Below are 8,024 nucleotides of genomic sequence, written 5' to 3'. Positions count from 1 at the left end.
TATACCTATACGACTATACATACAAGTATATATTCAATCTATGTTTGTCTACTACTCACTTTTTATGTTTCTCTATTTAACTGTTTGTTTTCAGGTCGATTATATATAGTCTTGCTAATTTACAGCTGTTGTCTTTTATATTTTCAATTTTTGTTTATGATAAGACCAAAATTGTCCGTCTGAAATAAGGTAATTATTTTCATGTGATGAGAAATTATGACTCAATGGTAAAATATTAATATTTGGTCGATATAATGGCGGTGGCGGTGGAGGATTAGAATGAGTTTGTTGAAATGGATTAATATTATATTGTCGAGAGGGATATTGATTTTGAGGGGGATATGGAATTTGTGTGGGTGACGTATTTTGTCGGAGATACGGATTTTGTGAGGGCAATGAATTTTCTTGTATAATATTACTATGAGTTTGTTGAAATTCATTCCACAATTCTAATATTCTAGGATCGTGATTTTCATAATAAGGTGGTCTTGGATTATTTGGATCCATAAAATGGATAAATATGAGAGAATAATAAGTAATATGTAAATTAAAAATATAGTAAAAGATAAGTAAGAAGAATAAGATGGAAAATCCTTAACTCCTATAAAAGTTTAAACTTGATATAACTGTAGCTATGAATAGTGCTACCTCAAGCTTTCCCTTTGCCGTTGGATTTTCCCCTTTTGATCACAGCCCTCCATTTCTCTTTTACTTCCTAACCACTCCTTTACGACATACCACTCTCATCCACTCCTTTCCAGCTTACTCCTCCTCACTCCTCAATAACTCATCAATGCCTCTAACTCTTGATCGTTCCTTTTATGATGGTAACAACTCTAGCAAGGAGATCTCTCCGTCGAGGTTCTCACCAGAGGTATTTGCTTTTTCTTATCTTATTCTTATTATGAGATGTGCGTTGCTTTTTTGTTGTTGTTTCGATTTGATGTCGGCATTGTTAGGTATCATGATTTCATTGTTTTCGATTGGGGCTTACGATCAGCCTTGTCTTTGAAGGTATGTCTTCTAATTATGTTCTGATTGATTTGAACGATGAGTTAGGTGTTTATTTGTCCATTTCATTTCATTGTCCGTGTTGATTTGTACATTTATTTTATTTGGTAATTAGTTCTTTTTATGTGCTTGGAGTTCTGAAGATGCAACTACCTGGGATTGGAATTTGGATCATAGACTACGACTTTAGTTGATTTGGCTTTGAAGGTATGTCTTCTAAGTATGTTCTGATTGATTTGAACGATGAGTTAGGTGTTTATTTGTCCATTTCATTTCATTGTCCGTGTTGATTTGTACATTTGTTTTATTTGGTAATTAGTTCTTTTTATGTGCTTGGAGTTCTGAGGATGCAACTACCTGGGATTGGAATTTGGATCATAGACTACGACTTCAGTTGATTTGGCTTCCTCCGAAAGGTTAGTCGCGGTTACAACAACGGCTTTGTTGATATTTTGATGATGCTTACTGTGATTTCGGATTGATGTGATTGTTGGATGTTTTCAGGCTCGCGGCTTTGGTTTGGGGGGTCTCATGCTGCCTTTCCTTGGAGGCCCCTTCCGTTTTATTGTTTTCGTTTAGGGCTTACGGAAGGTATATCTTCTATTTATGTTTTTATTTGCTTTGACCGATAAGCTACGTGTTTATTTGGTCCTTTCAATTCATCGTCGGGTTGATTTGTTCATTTGGTAATTTACTTACGTGGTCGGGTATCATCTTGGAATTTTTTTTTTAAAAGTGCTTTGAATTATCAGGATGCTACTACCTGGGATTGGGATCTTGATCATGAATTAGATTTAAGAAAAATGTTTAGTTTTCGGGGTATGTCCAGTGTTTGATTCTGTTGGGTAATGTCTAATTTGTTTGTTTACTTTATTGTGTCTTTAGTGAATTCGGGGTTTTAATGTTATGTTGCTTTGGCTCAACAGTTGTTAGAGAGTTTTCCTTGCTTAATCAGATTTCTACTTCAATTGAGTAACTTTGGGTTTTAATTGTGCGTGATCACTGTAGAGGTGGTTTATAGTTATTCATCTGTTGTTGTGGATGGTTAATGTGTAGCTTCTGATCTTTTAAATTATAGTGAGTTTGGGGTTATATTGATAATTATGTTGTGATTTGGTATGAACATCAAGTTAGTTGTTTATTTGTCTATTTCATTTCATTTACCGTGTTGATTTGTGCCTTATTTTCATTTAGGGTGATTAGTTTTTTGGATTTTTTAATTTTTAGTGTGCTTGGACTTCTGAGGATGCGACCACCTGGATTGGGATGTGGATGATAGATCACGGATCCCATCGTTCTAACTTCCTCTAAAAGGTTATTGGCAGGTTTGGCAACGGGTTTGTTGATATTTGGTGATATTAACTGTACTTTCGGGTTAATGTTATTTTTGTACTGTTGGATGCTTACAGGCTCGGACTGTTGGTTTGGTGGTTCTCATCCTACCTCTCCTTGGGGGCGCCTTCTTTGTTATTGTTTTCGTACAAACATTAGAGAAGGTATATTTTTTATTGATTTTCCTATTTGCTTTCACCATTGAACTGCGTGTATATTGGATCCTTTCAATTCATAGTTCATGTTTATTTGTTCATTGTGTAATTTAATTACGTTGTCAGGATGTCAGGTTGTTTTTTTTACTTTTATGATTTAAATGTGCCTTGAATTACTAGGAGGCTACAAACTAGGCTTGGATTCTTGAACGTGAGTTGGCTCTGCAGTTGATTTCTCCCTCCTCTTAAAGGTTATTAGTGGTTCCGCCAACAACTTTGTTGATGTTTTTACCTATGCTTGCTGTGTTCCATGACTAATGTGATTGTTGTAATCGTTGGCAATTTTCAGGGCTCGCCTTTTAGTAGGTCAGATTCAAACATGCCTCTCCTTTAAGGTGCTTTACGCTTACCCTCCCTGTTTTGGGTTTTAGCGTAACTGCGTTCTTACCTATTAATGTTTGGTATGGTACAGGTCCATTGTTCGTGTGGTGGTTGTTTTCTAAAGCCTCCAGTTGTTTGGGCGTAACTGCTTTCTGGTCTATGCATGCAGTTGCTTTTCCTTTCTCAGAAAGGTTCTTTTCGGTGACAACACTGCCTTTGTTCGTGGTTTCCTTTGGACTATTAGGTGCGTATTCAATTGTACAATTCAACCCAGGGCTTGTGTTGAATTGTTTATTGGGTTATTTGATTACGTGGCCGAGTCTCATTTTGAAACTTAGTTAGAAATGAACTAGGAGTCCTGTCGTGTGCTGAAATCTGGGATTGTAATTAGGGTCATGGGGTACGGCTTCCATTTTTTTTTTCTTTTTTTTTTAAAAAAAACTCCTTTTCCTTTTCCTTTTTTTTTTCTCTGTGTTCCGTCCTATGTCCAATAATTTCTTGACAACAGTGGTTTCATTCATATTTAAGCCATGTATACTGTGAATTGTTACTTGTGTCCCCTGTTGTACTTGAAAAATGTTTCCGGACTCTCGTCTTGTGTTTGGTGATCCTCATGCTTCTCTTCCTTGGAGGTACCTTTTGTTTACTTATTTTCGCTAGAGGCTGATGAGCAACTTTGTCTTTCAAATTGTCTTTACTAATATGTTCTGAAATACTTGGGCTTCTGATTAACGTCTTCGTTTGTTCATTCCAATTCATTGCCTGTGTTTGGTTTGTTCATTTAATTTTCTGTTTACGTGTCCGAGGATATTTTTCTAATTGTTTTTTGTTGCATGCGCTTGTATTTCTGGGGCTGCTGCTTGCCTCTGTCTGGGGTTAAAGACTTAAAATCACAGCCTGCAACCCTACGATGGGTTAGTTGTTTTTAACGCTACCTAGCGATCACGGCTACATTTGATGATTTTACCTCCGTTTTTAACTCCTATAAAAGTTTAAACTTGATATAACTGTAGCTACGAATAGTGCTACCTCAAGTTCTCCCTTTGCTGTTGGATTTTCCCCTTTTGATCACAGCCCTCCATTTCTCTTTTACTTCCTAACCACTCCTTTACGACATACCACTCTCATCCACTCCTTTCCAGCTTACTCCTCCTCACTCCTCAATAACTCATCAATGCCTCTAACTCTTGATCGTTCCTTTTATGATGGTAACAACTCTAGTAAGGAGATCTCTCCATCGAGGTTCTCACCAGAGGTATTTGCTTTTTCTTATCTTATTCTTATTATGAGATGTGCGTTGCTTTTTTGTTGTTGTTTCGATTTGATGTCGGCATTGTTAGGTATCATGATTTCATTGTTTTCGTTTGGGGCTTACGATCAGCCTTGTCTTTGAAGGTATGTCTTCTAATTATGTTCTGATTGATTTGAACGATGAGTTAGGTGTTTATTTGTCCATTTCATTTCATTGTCCGTGTTGATTTGTACATTTGTTTTATTTGGTAATTAGTTCTTTTTATGTGCTTGGAGTTCTGAGGATGCAACTACCTGGGATTGGAATTAGGATCATAGACTACGACTTCAGTTGATTTGGGTTCCTCCGAAAGGTTAGTCGCTGTTACAGCAACGATTTTGTTGATATTTTTATGATGCTTACTGTGATTTCGGATTGATGTGATTGTTGGATGTTTTCAGGCTCGCGGCTTTGGTTTGGGGGGTCTCATGCTGCCTTTCCTTGGAGGCCCCTTCCGTTTTATTGTTTTCGTTTAGGGCTTACGGAAGTATATCTTCTATTTATGTTTTTATTTGCTTTGACCGATAAGCTACGTGTTTATTTGGTCCTTTCAATTCATCGTCGTGTTGATTTGTTCATTTGGTAATTTACTTACGTGGTCGGGTATCATATTGGATTTTTTTTAAAAAGTGCTTTGGATTACCAGGATGCTACTGCCTAGGATTGGGATCTTGATCATGAATTAGATTTAAGAAAAATGTTTAGTTTTCAGGGTATGTCCAGTGTTTGATTCTGTTGGGTAATGTCTAATTTGTTTGTTTACTTTATTGTGTCTTTAGTGAATTCGGGGTTTTCATGTTATGTTGCTTTGGCTCAACAGTTGTTAGAGAGTTTTCCTTGCTTAATCAGATTTCTACTTCAATTGAGTAACTTTGGGTTTTAATTGCGCGTGATCACTGTAGAGGTGGTTTATAGTTATTCATCTGTTGTTGTGGATGGTTAATATGTAGCTTCTGATCTTTTAAATTATAGTGAGTTTGGGGTTATATTGATAATTATGTTGTGATTTGGTTTGAGCATCAAGTTAGTTGTTTATTTGTCTATTTCATTTCATTTACCGTGTTGATTTGTGCCTTCTTTTCATTTAGGGTGATTAGTTTTTTGGATTTTTTAATTTTTAGTGTGCTTGGACTTCTGAGGATGCGACCACCTGGATTGGGATGTGGATGATAGATCACGGATCCCATCGTTCTGACTTCCTCTAAAAGGTTATTGGCAGGTATGGCAACGGGTTTGTTGATATTTGGTGATACTAACTGTACTTTCGGGTTAATGTTATTTTTATACTGTTGGATGCTTACAGGCTCGGATTGTTGGTTTGGTGGTTCTCATCCTACCTCTCCTTGGGGGCGCCTTCTTTGTTATTGTTTTCGTACAAACATTAGAGAAGGTATATTTTCTATTGATGTTCCTATTTGCTTTCACCATTGAACTGCGTGTATATTGGGTCCTTTCAATTCATAGTTAATGTTTATTTGTTCATTGTGTAATTTAATTACGTTGTCAGGATGTCAGGTTGTTTTTTTTTACTTTTATGATTTAAATGTGCCTTGAATTACTAGGAGGCTACAAACTAGGCTTGGATTCTTGAACGTGAGTTGGCTCTGCAGTTGATTTCTCCCTCCTCTTAAAGGTTATTAGTGGTTCCGCCAACAACTTTGTTGATGTTTTTACCTATGCTTGCTGTGTTCCATGACTAATGTGATTGTTGTAATCGTTGGCAATTTTCAGGGCTCGCCTTTTAGTAGGCCAGATTCAAACATGCCTCTCCTTTAAGGTGCTTTACGCTTACCCTCTCTGTTTTGGCCTGGGTTTTAGCGTAACTGCTTTCTTACCTATTAATGTTTGGTAAGGTACAGGTCCATCGTTCGTGTGGTTGTTGTTTTCTAAAGCCTCCAGTTGTTTGGGCGTAACTGCTTTCTGGTCTATGCCTGCAGTTGCTTTTCCTTTCTCAGAAAGGTTCTTTTCGGTGACAACACTGCCTTTGTTCGTGGTTTCCTTTGGACTATTAGGTGTGTGTTCAATTGTACAATTCAACCCAGGGCTCGTGTTCAATTGTTTATTGGGTTATTTGATTACGTGGCCGAGTCTCAATTTGAAACTTAGTTAGAAATGAACTAGGAGTCCTGTCGTGTGCTGAAATCTGGGATTGTAATTAGGGTCATGGAGTACGGCTTCCATTTTTTTTTCTTTTTTTAAAAAAAAAACTCCTTTTCCTTTTCCTTTTTTTTTTCTTCTCTGTGTTCCGTCCTATGTCCAATAATTTCTTGACAACAGTGGTTTCATTCATATTTAAGCCATGTTTACTGTGAATTGTTACTTGTGTCCCCTGTTGTACTTGAAAAATGTTTCCGGACTCCCGTCTTGTGTTTGGTGATCCTCATGCTTCTCTTCCTTGGAGGTACCTTTTGTTTACTTATTTTCGCTAGAGGCCGATGAACAACCTTGTCTTTCAAATTGTCTTTACTAATATGTTCTGAAATACTTGGGCTTCTGATTAACGTCTTCGTTTGTTCATTCCAATTCATTGCCTGTGTTTGGTTTGTTCATTTAATTTTCTGTTTACGTGTCCGAGGATATTTTTCTAATTGTTTTTTGTTGCATGCGCTTGTATTTCTGGGGCTGCTGCTTGCCTCTGTCTGGGGTTAAAGACTTAAAGTCACAGCCTGCAACCCTACGATGGGTTAGTTGTTTTTTAAGCTACCTAGCGATCACGGCTACATTTGGTGATTTTACCTCCGTTTTAAGGTTACTAGCAGATCCAACAACGGTCAGTTTATAGTTAGGAAGTGCTTATTGTGTATTGCGATACTTGTTGTAGGTGGTATCGCAGACTGTCGAGGGAGTTGTGGCTTAAGTCTGGCTTATTGCACTCTTCAGGTGACTTGTAGTTTGTTTGTTCTATTTCTTTGGAATGAATTTGGATTTCGAGATTAATTAAAGTGGGCCAGAGCCTCATTGGGGGAAAAAAAGAAAGAAAAAAAGTAGCAGCCGGGCATTACAGGCGTAAAAACACCAAACATTATGGTGGCCTTCCCCGATCCGAAACAAACAACATAACTGTGTGTTTGTTAATCTCGAACAGGACACAAGACATAGCGTGCTTAAAGTTTTAGTGTCTGAAATAGTTTAGCATAATTTGTGTTTTTTGCTAAATGCCTATTTGAGTGCTTTGTGTTGGTGACCATAGGTTATCTGTGAATAGACCTGTGCCATTGGTGAAGTATCGCAAACTGTATAGGGAGTTGTGGCTTAAGTCTGGCTTATTGCACTCTTCAGGTGACTTGTAGTTTGTTTGTTCTATTTCTTTGGAATGAATTTGGATTTCGAGATTAATTAAAGTGGGCCAGAGCCTCATTGGGGGGATAAAAAGAAAGAAAAAAAATAGCAGCCAGGCATTACAGGCGTAAAAACACCAGACATTATGGTGGCCTGCCCCGATCTGAAACAAACAACATAACTGTGTGTTTGTTAATCTGGAACAGGACACAAGACATAGTGTGCTGAAAGTTTTAGTGTCTGAAATAGTTTAGCATAATTTGTTTTTTTTGCTAAATGCCTATTTGAGTGCTTTGTGTTGGTGACCATAGGTTATCGGTGAATAGACTTGTGCCATTGGTGAAGTATTTGTGTTTGGGATTTTGATTTTGCGTGTTTAAAACCTCCAGGAACTGAGGGTACCGCTAGGTGTCTAGCTGGTGAACACTTTCCGTTCTTTTAGTTTAGGTTAACACTGTTACAAACAGTGATGGTGTTGGGCTTAATCTTTAAGCATATGTTTTTTATTGGATCTTAATTTGTCAGGGTTATTGAGGACGTTCGTATGTTCTTGCTTGCTAATTTAGGGTTTTGGT

General features: G+C 37.4%; 2 long non-coding RNA genes across 2 annotated transcripts; both read left to right on the top strand.

Moving 5' to 3' along the window:
- The first annotated feature begins 1,328 nt into the window (after positions 1 to 1,328).
- On the top strand, positions 1,329 to 2,328 carry LOC141608484 (uncharacterized). The gene is made up of 3 exons (XR_012527007.1): positions 1,329 to 1,427; positions 1,516 to 1,602; positions 2,239 to 2,328. It is a non-coding gene; the product is annotated as an uncharacterized LOC141608484 (long non-coding RNA).
- A 2,849-nt stretch (positions 2,329 to 5,177) lies between these two features.
- Positions 5,178 to 6,177, top strand: LOC141608479 (uncharacterized). Its single transcript, XR_012527006.1, has 5 exons — positions 5,178 to 5,389; positions 5,474 to 5,560; positions 5,733 to 5,803; positions 5,902 to 5,947; positions 6,030 to 6,177. It is a non-coding gene; the product is annotated as an uncharacterized LOC141608479 (long non-coding RNA).
- Positions 6,178 to 8,024: the final 1,847 nt, after the last annotated feature.

Source organism: Silene latifolia, chromosome 10 (genome assembly GCF_048544455.1).
Source record: "Silene latifolia isolate original U9 population chromosome 10, ASM4854445v1, whole genome shotgun sequence".
In the NCBI taxonomy this organism is placed as follows: Eukaryota; Viridiplantae; Streptophyta; class Magnoliopsida; order Caryophyllales; family Caryophyllaceae; genus Silene; species Silene latifolia.
This window is presented reverse-complemented; position numbering and strand designations above follow the sequence as displayed.